Source organism: Sinohyriopsis cumingii, chromosome 10 (assembly GCF_028554795.1).
Source record: "Sinohyriopsis cumingii isolate HCF-2022 chromosome 10, ASM2855479v2, whole genome shotgun sequence".
NCBI classification, from domain to species: domain Eukaryota; kingdom Metazoa; phylum Mollusca; class Bivalvia; order Unionida; family Unionidae; genus Sinohyriopsis; species Sinohyriopsis cumingii.
Window position 1 is genome coordinate 32,625,861 of NC_142970.1, and position 14,351 is coordinate 32,640,211.

Genomic DNA, 14,351 nt, shown 5'->3' on the forward strand with positions numbered 1-14,351 from the left:
AGGGACATGCTCTAGAATACACCAATTCTGGTCAAGGGATGTAGTCTTGACTTATCGTTTCTGCACAGAAGCAATTTTGTTCTTCATATCATAAGGATGACCTTTGACCTCTATGCCATATATTAAAAAAGTGCTTTATTACACTTAGAACAAGTCATCCTCAAAGTCTGGTCAAGTGATGAGCTCTAGAATCCACAAAGTCTGGTCAAGGGATGTACTCTAGAATCAACAAAGTCTGGTCAAGGGATGTGCTCTAGAATCCACAAAGTCTGGTCAAGGGATGTGCTCTAGAATCCACAAAGTCTGGTCACGGGATGTGCTCTAGAATTCACCAATTATGATCAAGGGATGTGATATAGAATCCACAACGTCTGGTCAAGCAATGTGCTCTAGAATACACCAATTTTGGTCAAGGGATGTGCTCTAGAATACACAAAATCTGGTCAAAGAATGTGCTCTAGAATACACCAATTCTGGTCAAGGGATATGCTCCTGAATACACAAAGTCTAGTCAAGTGATGTGCTCTAGAATTCACAAAGTTTGATCAAGGGGTGTGCTCAAAATAAAAGATATTATTCAAATGCTAGTTTTATTCGAGGTACATTTAGAATTTTAAAAACGAACAAATTATGCAAATTAAATATACATAGCACTGGAATATAGGTTATGCCATACTTGCAGCTTGTTTCATGCTCAAATCGAAGTTATATATAGTAATCACCTTTTCAGTTACTCTTTTCCATGCTGTAATCTAGGTTATGCCATACGTGTCATCTACTCTGTTCCATGCTGTACTCTAGATTATGTCATACGTGTCATCTACTCTGTTCCATGCTGTACTCTAGATTATGTCATACTTGTCATCTCCTCTGTTCCACTCTGTAATCTAGGTTATGTCATATTTATCATCTACCCTGTTCCATTCTGTAATCTAGACAGAAGCATTAAGTTAGTGCTTTCTGAGTCAACACGAAACAAGCTTTGCAAACTAGAATGGTTACTTTAAGGTCAGTCTACTTCAAACATCCATTGTGACCATACTATCAGTGGTGAATGTGCATAAGCCAAACATCCATTGTGACCATACTATCAGTGTTAAATGTCCATGAGCCAAACATCTATTGTGACCATACTATCAGTGGTGACTGTGCATAAGCCAAACATTCATTGTGACCATATTATCAGTGGTGACTGTGCATAAGCCAAACATACATTGTGACCATATTATCAGCGTTAAATATCCATGAGTCAAACGTCCATTTTGACCATACTGTCAGTGATGAATGTCCATGAGCCAAACATCTATTGTGACCATACTATCAGTGGTGAATGTGCATCAGCCAAACATCCATTGTGACCATATTACCAGTGATGAATGTCATGAGCCAAACATACATTGTGACCATAAAACAGTGGTTAATGTACATGAGCCAAACATTCATTGTGACCATATTACCAGTGATGAATGTCATGAGCCAAACATACATTGTGACCATAAAACAGTGGTTAATGTACATGAGCGAAACATTCATTGTGACCATATTATCAGTAATGAATGTCCATGAGCCAAACATTCATTGTGATCATAATATCAGTAATGAATGTCCATGAGCCAAACATTCATTGTGACCATAATATCAGTAGTGAATGTCAATGAGTCAAATCTTCATTGTGACCATATTATCAGTGTGAGTGTCCTTGAGCCAGTCATTCATTGTGACCATATTACCAGTGGTGAATGTACATGAGCCAAACATTCATTGTGACCATACTATCAGTGATGAATGTACATGAGCCAAACATTCATTGTGACCATATTATCAGTGGTGAATGTACATGAGCCAAACATACATTGTGACTATATTATCAGTGGTGAATTTGCATGAATCAGAAAGTGAGGACAGAACTTTCATAGACATTGAATAAAAGTATTACATATTACAAGGAATGAAGACTCCATAGTCTAACATTGATTTAATAGTTCTTAAGGGAAACAGAACCGATTAGAATGACATAAGATATTTATCAGATTCAATGCAAGATGTAGGTCTGTCTTCCATTTCAAAGAGTGCATATGAACAATTAGAAACACCTAATTCATTTACCAGATTTACTGCCTTCCAAGTCAAAGAGTTCATTGGAACAATTAGAAAGACAGATATTTATCAGGTTTACTGCCGTCCATGCCAAAGAGTTCATTGGAACAATTAGAACGACCTAAGACTTTTATCAGATTTACTGCCTTCCATACCAAAGAGTTCACAGGAACAATTAGAAAGACCTAAGACATTTACCAAATTTACTGCCTTCCATGTCAAAGAGTTCATTGGAACACTTAGAAAGACCTAAGATATTTGCCAGATGTACTGCCTTCCATACCAAAGACTTCATATGAAAAATTAGAAAAACCTAAGATATTTACCATATTTACTGCCTCCATGTCAAAAAGTTCATAGGACCAAATTGACAGACCATGGACTAAAACCAGATTTACAGCAAGAAATCATTTTGCCTTCAGTGCCAGCATGTTTCTAGGATGAACCAAAGCAAAGATGGAAAAGAGTTAAATGGGGATTTTACTATGGTGCCAGTCTAGAATCTGCTGCGAAGTTAAAAAATTACAGTGTTCTGCAAAGTTAAAAAACAATACAATGTTGTGCAAAGTTAGAAAACAACAATGTGCTACAAAGTTAAAAAAAAACAAAAGAATGTGCTACATACTTAAAAAATACAATGTTTTTCGAAGTTACAAAAACACTAAAATTTTGAGCAGAGTTAAAAAACAACAATGTGCTACAAAGTTAAAAAGCAAAACCATGTGCTACGAAGTTTAAAAAATACAATGTTGTGCAAAGTTAAAAACAACACTACAATGTTGTGCAAAGTTAAGAAAACAACAATGTGCTGCAAAGTAAAAAAAATACAATGTTGTGCAAAGTTACAAACAAAATAATGTGCTGGAAAGTTAAACAACTACAATCTTGTGCAAAGTTAAAAAAACTACAATGTTGTGCGAAGTTAAAAAACAAAACATTGTGCTGCAAAGTTAGAAAACTACACTGCTCTGCAAAGATAAAAAACAAAACAATGTGCTATAAAGTTTAAAAAATACAATGTTCTGCAAAGTTAAAATTACACAACAATGTTGTGCAAATTTAAAAAACAATGTTTAACAAAGTTATAAAAAATACGATGTTCTGCAAACTTAAAAAGCAAAAGAATGTGCAACAAAGTTAAAAAACTACAATGTTGTGCAAAGTTGAAAAACAAAACAATGTACTGCAAAGTTAGAAATCAACAATGTTGTAAAACGTTTTAAAAAATGTGATGCAAAGTTAAAAAGACTGCAACGTTGTGAAACGTTAAGAAACAGAAGAATGTGCTGCAAGGTAATAAACCTACAATGTTGTGCAAAGTTAAAAAAGAAAATGTCCTGCAAAGTTTAAAAAAACAGCAATTTTGTGCAAAGATAAAAATCATAAAACAATGTGCTGCAATGTTAAACAACTACAATGGTGTGCAAAGTTTAAAAAAACAATGTTCTGCAAAGATTCAACAAAATACAGTGTTGTGCAAAGTTAAAAAAAAATGTGCTACAAAGCTGAAAAACAAGACAATGTGCTACAAAGTTTAAAAAATACAATGTGCTACAAAGATAAAAACAAAACAATGTGCTAAAAAGTTGTAAAAATACAATGTTCTGCAAAGTTAAAAGAACACTACAGTGTTGTGCAAATGTGAAAAACAACAATGCACTACAAAGTTAAAAAATTACAATGTTCTGCAAACTTAAAGCACAAAAGAATGTGCTACAAAGTTATAAAAAAACTACAATATTGTGGAAAATTTAAAAACAAAACAATGTGCTGTAAACTTAAAAAACAACAATGTTGTTCAAAGTTTAACAAAAAACCATGTGCTGCAAATTTACAAAATTACAATGTTGTGCAAAGTTAAAACAAACTAATATGTTGTGGAAATTTAAAATAACACCAATGTGCTACAAAGCTAAAAACAAAACAATGTGCTACAAAGTTGAAAAAATACCATGTTCTGCAAAGTTAAAAAACTACGATGATGTGCAAAGTTAAAACACAAAACAATGTGCTACAAAGTAAACAATCTAAAATATTGTGCAAAGTTTTAAAAAAAAGACAATGTGCTACAAAGTTAAGAAAGTATAATGTTGTGCAAAGTTAAAAAACAAAACAATGTGCTATTAAATTAAAAAAACAAAACAATGGACTACAAAGATAAAAAGACACTACAATGTTGTGCAACTTGAAAAAAATAAACAATGTGCTGCAAAGTTAAAAAAATACAACATTGTGCAAAGTTTAAAAAAAACACAACGTGCTACAAGGTTAAGAAATTACAATGTTGTGCAAAATTTAAAAACAAAACAATGTCCTACAAAGTTAAAAATGTACAACAATGTGCTACAAAGTCTTTAAAAAAAGTGCTACATAGTTAAAAAAATACAATGATCTGCGAAGTTACAAAAACACTACAATCTTGTCCAAAGTTGACAAACAACAATGTGCTACAAAGTTATAAAAAACAAAAATGTGCTACAAAGTTTAGAAAACTACAATGCTGTGCAAAGTTAAAAAAACTCTATAATGTTGTGCAAAGTTACCAAACAAAACAATGTGCTGCAAGTGAAAAAGAACTACAATGTAGTGCAACGTTAAAAAACAAAACAATGTGCTGCAAAGTTTTAAAATAACTATAATGCTGTGCAAAGTTAAAAACAAAACATTGTGCTTGAAATGTAAGACACTACAATGTTGTGCAAAGTTAAAAAAATTAAATAATGTGCTGCAAAGTTTACAAACATCTACAATGCTCTGCAAAGACAAAAGCCAAAACAATCTGCTACAAAGTTTTAAAAAATACAATGTTCTGCAAAGTTAAAAAAACATTTCAATCTTGTGCAAATTTAAAAAAACAAACAATGTGCTACAAAGTTAAAAAACTACAATGTGCTGCAAAGTTAAAAAAACTCAATGTTGTGCAAAGTTAAAAAACAAACCAATGTGCTACAAAGTTAGAAAAATACAACAATGTGCAGCAAAGTTATAGAAACACAATGTGCTACATAAAAAATACAATGATCTGCGAAGTTACAAAAACACTACAATGTTGTCTAAAGTTGACAAACAACAACGTGCTACAAAGTTTTAAAAAAACAACAATGTGCTACAAGGTTTAGAACACTACAATATTGTGCAAAGTTAAAAAAACATTACAATGTTGTCCAAAGTTACTAAACAAAACAATGTGCTACAAAGTGGAAAAAAAACTACAATGTTGTGCAAAGTTAAAAACAAAACATTGTGCAGCAGAGTTAAGAAACTACAATGTTGTGCAGTTAGAACACAAAATAATGTGCTGCAAAGTTTTAAAAAAATGCAATGCTCTGCAAAGATAGAAAGCAAAACAATGTGCAACAAAGTTTTTAAAAATACAATTTTCTGCAAAGTTAAAAAGACGCTACAATGTTATGCAAATTTAAAAAACAACAATGTGCTAAAAAGTTAAAAAACTGCAATGTTCGGCAAACTTAAAAACAAAAGAATGTGCCACAAAGTAAAAAAAACTACAATGTTGTGCAAAGTTGAAAAACAAAACAATGTGCTGCAAAATTTTAAAAAACTACAATGTTGTGCAAAGTTCAAAAACAATGTGTAACAAAGTTATAAAAAATACGATGTTCTGCAAACTTAAAAAGCAAAAGAATGTGCAACAAAGTTAAAAAACTACAATGTTGTGCAAAGTTGAAAAACAAAACAATGTGCTTGAAAGTTAAAAATCAACAATGTTGTAAAACGTTTTAAAAAATGTGATGCAAAGTTAAAAAGACTACAACGTTGTGAAACGTTAAGAGACAGAAGAATGTGCTGCAACATAAATGTGCTACTAAGTTAAAACACTAAAATGTTATGCTTAAGGAGCAAAAGAATGTGCTACATAGTTAAGAAAAACATCAATGTTGTGCAACGTTTAAAAACAAATCAATGTGCTGCAAACTTAAAAAACAACAATGTCCTACAAAGTTATTAGAAAAACAATGTGCTACATAGTTAAAAAAATACAATGATCTGCGAAGTTACAAAAACACTACAATGTTGTGCAAAGTTAACAAACAACAATGTGCTAAAAAGTTTTAAAAAAACAAAAAACAATGTGCTACAAGGTTTAGAAAACTACAATGTTGTGCAAAGTTAAAAAGCACTACAATGTTGTGCAAAGTTAACAAAACAAAACAATGTGCTACAAAGTTAAAAAACTGCAATGTTCTGCAAACTCAAAAACAAAAAGAATGTGCTACAAAGTTAAAAAACAACAATGTGCTGCAAAGTTAAAAAACTACAATGGTGTGTAGTGTTTAAAAAACAATGTGCTGCAAAGACAAAAAAAAAACCTACAATCTTGGGCATGGTTACAAAAGAAAACAATGTGCAACAAAGTTAATACACTACAATATTGTGCAAAGTTAAATAAAACAATGTGCTACAAAGTTTAAAAAATACAATGTTCTGCAAAGAAAAAATATACTACAGTGTTGTGCAAAGTTAAAAAACAACAATGTGCTGCAAAGTTAAAAACTACAATGTTGTGCAAAATTAAAACACAAAACAATGTTCTGCAAAGTTAGAAAACTACAATGTTGTGCAAAGTTAAAAGACAAAACTTTGTACTGCAAAGTTAAAAATCTACAATGTTAATGTGCTGCAAAGTGAAAAAACTGCAATGTTGTGCAAAGTTAAAAAACAAAACATTGTGCTGCAAAGTTAAAAAACTACAATGCGCTACAAAGTTAAAAAAACTACAATGCTCTGCAAAGATTGAAAACAAAATAAGGTGCTACAAAGTTGAAAAAATACAATGTTCTGCAACACTACAATGTTGTGCAAATTTAAAAAACAACAATGCGCTACAAAGTTAAAAAAACTACAATGTTCTGCAAACTTAAAGAACAAAAGAATGTGCTAAAAAGTTAAAAAATTACAATGTTGTGCAAAGTTAAAAAACAAGAGAATGTGCTGCAAAGTTAAAAAAACTACAATGTTGTGCAAATTTAAAAAACCAATGTGCTAAAAGGTAAAAAAACAAAACAATGTGCTACAAAGTTGAAAAAATACCATGTGCTGCAAAGTTAAAAAAACTACAATGTTGTGCAAAGTTAAAACACAAAACAATGTGTTGCAAAGTTAAAAAACTAAGATGTTGTGCAAAGTTAATAAGCTTTACAATGTTGTGCAAAGGTAAAAAACAAAGCAATGTGCCCCAATGTGTACAAAACTACAATGTTGTGCAAAGTTAAAAACAAAACAATGTGCTGCAAAGTTAAGAAACTACAATATTGTGTGAAGTTAAAAAAGCTAAACATTGTGCTGCAAAGTTAAGGAACTACAATGTTGTGCAAAGTTATAAAACAAAATAATGTGCTGCAAAGTTAAAAAAAACTATAATGACTGCAATTTGATGCAAATCAAGCTATATTGGTTCATAGAGATTTAATCATTAATGACTGCAATTTGATGCAAATCAAGCTATATTGGTTCATAGAGATTTAATCATTAATGACTGCAATTTGATGCAAATCAAGCTATATTGGTTCAGTTCAGTGTTAATACAGGTGACCTTCAATGGCATTTGGGACAAACTGATTTACTCAATTAGTGCAATGACACTTTAAGTGTAATTAATTGATGATTGGGACAAGCTAATTAGATCAATTAGTACAGTGATACATTAAGTGTAGTTAATTGGCATTTGGGACAATCTGACTGACACAGTGATAATTTCAGTGGAGTTCATTGGTATTTGGGAGATGCTGATTGGTTCAATTAGTACAGTGATAATTTAAGTGTAGTTCATTGGTATGTGGGACATGCTGACTGGTTCAATTAGTGCAGTGACACTTTAAGTGTATTAAATGACTATTGGAACAGCTGAATTTACTACACTGATTCAAAGGGTGTGTCCATGGTTAGCAGTGAAAGTTAATAAGTTTTGTTAATTGTCATTGGGGACATTTGCACCAACTAAACTTGTTCAAAACAGGGTCTCAACGACTTTCAAGAAAAACAATCATTGTATGTATATATATATATATATATATATATATATATATATATATATATATATATATATATATATATATGTGTGTGCTTATCTTTCAGCCATGATTTTATACTGTAAGGGTCATTGATAAACAGCATATTACATAACTAACTTTTATCCATGATCCTAGATTATACCTTAAGGTAGTGATCATTTATAAACACCACACCCCTTATGATGAAAAGTGAGCTATTTTGAGAATGCACATTATATTTGTCAACAAAGCAACCAATATTATGCTGAAAGACTGAGGAACAAGAAACCTGTCAGAATTATTCTTGAGATGTCACCAATAGATTTTACAGTTTGAAAAGGGATGGAACAGATGCAGTTCACGAAGGTCAAAGGCCAAAGCGTACAATATTTGCTTGCTGTTTAATATGGAATAACACAAATTTGCTGCATCATCATTTATTTTTTAATTTCCTTGCGAATAAATGAAAAGAAACATTTTCACTATATATTTCTTTTTACTTAATGTAACAGTTTTAAATTAAGTTGACTTCATTCCTATAGTCAAAGACTTCTAATTTCCCAATAATTAAGTTCACTACTCACACATTACTGCCTCATAGCATATTATGTCATCAAGACCAAAACAAGCATTATGTTATTGTATGATTGAGCGGTGTACTAATTCAGGCTGAGATTTTTTAGACAACATTATCTCCACTGTGCAAGTTTCAAATGCAAACAACTTCACCTTACATATGTCACTTTCTCATAAACAAACTTAGATTATATAAGACCTCACCAAGACAGTACTTATCAACTTCATGCAGAAACAAGTTGAGAGTGTGAGGCATCACCATGACAGTACATATCAACTCCCACCAGAAACAAGAGAGTGTGAGACCTCATAAGGACAGTACTTATCAACTCCCTGCAGAAATAAGTTGAGTGTGAGACCTCACCAAAACAGTATTTATAAACTTCCTGCAGAAACAAGTTGACAGTACAAGACCTCGCCAAGACAGTACTTATCAACTACCTCCAGAAACAAGTTGAAAGTGTGAAGCCTCATCATGACAGTACATATCAACTCCCTCCAGAAACAAGTTGAGAGTGTGAGACCTCATAAGGACAGTCCTTATCAACTTCCTGCAGAACAAAGTTGAGAGTGTGAGACCTCACCAAAACAGTATTTATAAACTCCCTGATGAAACAATCTGAGTGAGACCTCATCAAGACAGTACTTATCAACTCCTTGCAGAAACAAGTTGAGTGAGACCTCACCAAAACAGTAATTATAAACTCCCTGCAGACACAAGGTGACAGTACGAGACCTCATCGAGACAGTTCTTATCAACTCCTCTCTGCATAAACAAACCTAGATTGTACGAGACATCACCAAGACAGTCCTTATTAACTCCACACTGCATAAACAAACCTAGATTGTATGAGACATCACCATAACAGTACTTATTAACTCATTTCTGTATAAACAGCACAGTGCAGGAACTGATGGCCAGGCTGATAATAATAATAATAACAATAATAATAATGCTTTATTTACAGAGGGTGACTATTCTCCCTTGAGACCCTCCTAAGGAGAGTATATGCAGACTAGGATATGATCAAAATCTAAGTCATATTTCACGCCAAGGAAAATAATGAGGGTGACTCATTAGTCAAGGGCTATTCTCCCTTGAGGCCCACTTAAGGAGAGTATATACAGACTAGGATATGGTTAAACTCAAAGTAAATAATACCAAACATAAAGCAGCATAAGATGGCAACAAGTCAAACAAATAATGAGAATAAAACAATAGTGCAGTAGTACAAACAGTACAATAGGATAAACTGGAATAGTACAAATAGTACAACAGTATAAACTGGAATAGAACAAAACTAGAATAGTACCTGTCCAATAGTAGAAGAGTATGTGTTATTTGGATTTTTAACATAGCTTTAAAACAAAATCAGTAACGTCGCCATGATGTCTGCAGTGTGGCAGGTTATAGTGATGTCTAGCACTGGGGCATCATGCCATAGACATGTAGCATGATGTTCCACCCAGTCACATTATCCTGACACCAGGCCAACCAGTCCTAACAATAGCCTCTTAATGTTGAGCACAAGCGAGGCAGCTGCTAGTGCCACTTTTATAAGCCTTTGGTATGACTCAGCCAGCACACAAAGTAGAATAAATAAATAGTAGATAGTACAAATTGTAATAGTACAAATAGTAGAAAAGTACAAATAGGAATAGTACAAATAGTAGAAGAGTACAAATAGTATAAGAGTACAATTAGTATAAGAGTACAAACTGGAATAGTTCTAATAGTAGAAGAGTACAACCAGTATAAGAGTACAACAGTATAATAATACCAATAGTAGAATAGTGCAAATTGGAGCATTATAAATAGTAGAAGAGTACCAACAGAAAAGAATACAATAATAGAATTGTAGAATAGTACAAATACCCGGCTGTAGAATGTCCATCATATTCCATGAAAAACGATGGAAAACGCTGGAAAATTCTAGCATGGAAAACGCTGGAGTATTTGGACTAATATTCCAGCCTCTGTCCAGGGTAGGCTGGAAAACCCTGAACAATTCTTGCATGGAAAACGCTGGACAATTCTAGCATGGAAAACGCTGGAGTATTTGGACTATTATTCCAGGATATGTCCAGGGTAGGCTGGAAAACCCTGGACAATTCTAGCATGGAAAACACTGGAAAATTCTAGCATGGAAAACGCTGGAGTATTTGGACTAATATTCCAGCCTATGTCCAGGGTAGGCTGGAAAACCCTGGACAATTCTAGCATGGAAAACGCTGGAAAATTCTAGCATGGAAAACGCTGGAGTATTTGGACTAATATTCCAGCCTATGTCCAGGGTAGGCTGGAAAACCCTGGACAATTTTAGCATGGAAAACACTGGAAAATTCTAGCATGGAAAACGCTGGAGTATTTGGACTAATATTCCAGCCTCTGTCCAGGGTAGGCTGGAAAACCCTGGACAATTCTTGCATGGAAAACGCTGGAAAATTCTAGCATGGAAAACGCTGGAGTATTTGGACTATATTCCAGGCTATGCCCAGGGTAGGCTGGAAAACCCTGGACAATTCTAGCATGGAAAATGCTGGAGCATTTGGACTAATATTCCAGTCTTTATCCAGGGTAGGCTGGAAAACCCTGGACAACACTAAAATTTAGCTGAAAATTGTTGAAATATTTTATGAAAACGAGATGTTTAACAGTGATGCAACTTTTATTTGATGATAATTTCAAGAAGAACATGATCCAAATTACCCCAACCAACTCTTTGTATTGACTGTGATGTTTAGTAACTTTTAAACAAGGAAACAAAAATTAAAAACTATACTTGTCACTGGTAGCTTAATAGGTTGTGCACTAGTATTCAGTAGACAACATGGCTTAAGTTGTCATAAATATCGCTACACTTCTACTGGTGTGTCATAAAATCCAGATTACTGGCTCCTTAACATCATCCGAGTTTCTAAAAATATGTTCTCTTACTCTAGTTATAGTTTGAATTTATTCTGAAGCAATCTTAACAACAAAAAAAAACCGAAATTCACGTTAATTTCTATCTCAATTTTAATTAAAAAAAATTTAAATATTTTTTTTACACGTGTTGTTTCATAGTTCATTCACCACATTTCTTATTTTTCTGTTGTCACCACTGGAGTCTGCGGAAGTGATGGTACTCTTGATGGTTTAACCAAATCGCAAAGCTTCTGTCTCACCATCACCTCTCCAATGTTATACTTCTCCTTCATGATTTCTGAAATACAGATCATTGTATATTAATGAATAGAATCAAGCAAGATTTCAAATTTATTTCAATCCCATAGAGAGAGAGAGAGAGAGAGAGAGAGAGAGGAGTGAGAGAATGAGAGTTATGCCTGAAACATTTCATGCAATTACAGTACTTTTACAATCCCTGAGGTTGGTAATTGTAATGAGGCACTTGGCTTGATGACTAACTTGATAGGCTTAAAAACCTGTGGTTTCCATCACAAATTAAACTGGCTACCTAACTGCTCCTGTGGCCTAAGTCTAAGTGGTTAGAGTGCCTGCTACGGGTGTGAGAGGTCACAGGTTTGAACCCTTAACCGAGTCATACCAAAGACTTATTAAAAAAATGGTACTATTAGCTGCCTTGCCTGGTGCTCAGCATTAACCCTTTACCTCATGCAAGCGTCTTTCGACGCCTCTAATCCATTCACGTGGAAGCGCCTTTTGACGCCTGCTGTAAACATCAGCCATTTTAAGCCGGTTTTCATAGTGCCACCTTCGGGGAAAACCCCCATTTATATACTACATTCATTTCTGTGAATGACACTTACATCAGATCACGTGGTCACTGTTTATGCCCTGGTCGATATCTGCTATTTAAAGTAACTGGGTTATAATCTCCACTCTCCAAAATGGAGGTCGCGGAATACATTCAGCACTTACGAAGTTTTCACGATTAGAATCAGAACTATGAAAGATTCAATAACTTAGGTAAAGGCTCTGATATTGATGCAGGCAGCAATTAGTTTTCATAAATTATCAAATTCAGATGACTTAGTGATGTAGATACAGACGACAAATTGTAAATTTCAAGTATGAGAAATGGCAGCTACGATTGGTCACGAGGCCTCACTGACATGACGGTGAATGAGTCCTCTCAAGATTTTAAAGCACGTAAAAAATTCTTCAGTGAAAAATAATTACGCAGCTATAACAATCAGACTTTTAATCTTAAATTTTTCCACACATAATAGATGTGTACTAAAAATGTAAAATGGTTATAATTGCTGTTTAACATAAAATACACTACATTGCGTAACAGTTAACAGGCAGGCCTATGCGTATGGAGTCGAATAGGTAACAGGTGCTCTATTTATAGCATGCTGCACTTTGTAATTATGCTCTATAAGGTAAACGGTTAAGAGGTTAGTGTTAGGACTGGTCAACCTGGTGTCAAGATAATGTGAATGGGTGGGAGACATTATGCTACATGTCTGTGGCATGATATCCCAGTGCTAGACATCACTATAAATTGCCACACTGCAGACATCGTAGCGATGTGACTAAACATTTGTTAAAGCTGCGTTACTAAACATCTGAATCATGCACACACAAACTGGCTACCATATACATGCAGTTGTGATTATACCATTTAAACTGAAAGTAGATTTACATTGTCCATTTGAATATTGCCTGTCAACACTATAATGTTTCAAGTAGTAATTGTGTATACATTTAAATTTCATAATAATGTTCCAGCCTTTGTTCATATAAAAATTTTGTTACAATTTGGCATATATTTTGTCGTAGGTTAACAAAGTTTAAAACGCATGGTTAATAATTTAAAATATACCATAAATTATTTGAATTCTGGACAGGTCTTGGAGAGGTGGCCTTGTGTGTGCTTATTATTGGCTCTTGCCCCAGTTAGTGTCTTGCCAATATATTCACCAGAGCTGTACAGCATTCTGAATATTTATTTAGCAGCTTTGTTAAAATCCAAAATTTGACATATTTCTGCCTCATGCTGGGTGTGAAAAAAAATTTAATCCAAATTTTCACCATGATGATTCCTATGCACTAAGTTTCTGATATATTTACTTATCTACATACACAACTCCAGGTTAAAGCTAATGTTCTAGACATTTGAATTTGAAACAAATGTGGTATTACCTCTCGCTTGCTTAATTCAAAATTAAAAGATCGAAGAATTTCAATGAAGCTGTCGCCATCAAGTTGTTTACATAACTGTGCCTTGCCACTTTTTTTCTGAAATTAAAGGACACAAACTAAACAAGTATTTTTGGTGAGGAAAATTGATAATCATTTCCAACAGTTTACAACTGTACATTCTTATTAATTATACAATAAGTTACTATTAAATATTACTGAAATGGCTGAATATAAATTGGATAGACAGAAACAAGCCATAATCTGAATTGAAGATTAATTAGAAAAGAGATCTACCGGTATATTTCCGAGTCACAGACTAAAATTAATTAAAACAAATATAACTTATTGCTACAAATAGCACACTGTCTGGAAAATAATAACGAAAATGTAAAAAATACAAATACCAGTCAGATCATTAATAATATCAAGAGTGAATAAAATTTAAAGTGAAATTTACAATTTGGAAATGTATATTCGTAAGGCCGGCACGTACCAACTTTTTTGAAAGACAGACACGAGATGACTGGTCATTGTGCATTAGGGTAAGTAAAAAA

At 33.3% G+C, this 14,351-nt stretch overlaps 1 long non-coding RNA gene across 2 annotated transcripts in view; it reads right to left on the minus strand.

Moving 5' to 3' along the window:
• Nucleotides 1-11,399: 11,399 nt before the first annotated feature.
• LOC149789850 (uncharacterized) overlaps nucleotides 11,400-14,351 on the minus strand; it is a 31,601-nt gene continuing 28,649 nt past the window's right edge. For both annotated transcript variants that reach the window (XR_016423737.1, XR_016423736.1), the window contains exons 2-3: nucleotides 13,798-13,893; nucleotides 11,400-11,890 (exon numbers count right to left, since the gene is read on the minus strand). This is a non-coding gene — a long non-coding RNA (uncharacterized LOC149789850). The remainder of the gene's footprint in view (nucleotides 11,891-13,797; nucleotides 13,894-14,351) is intronic.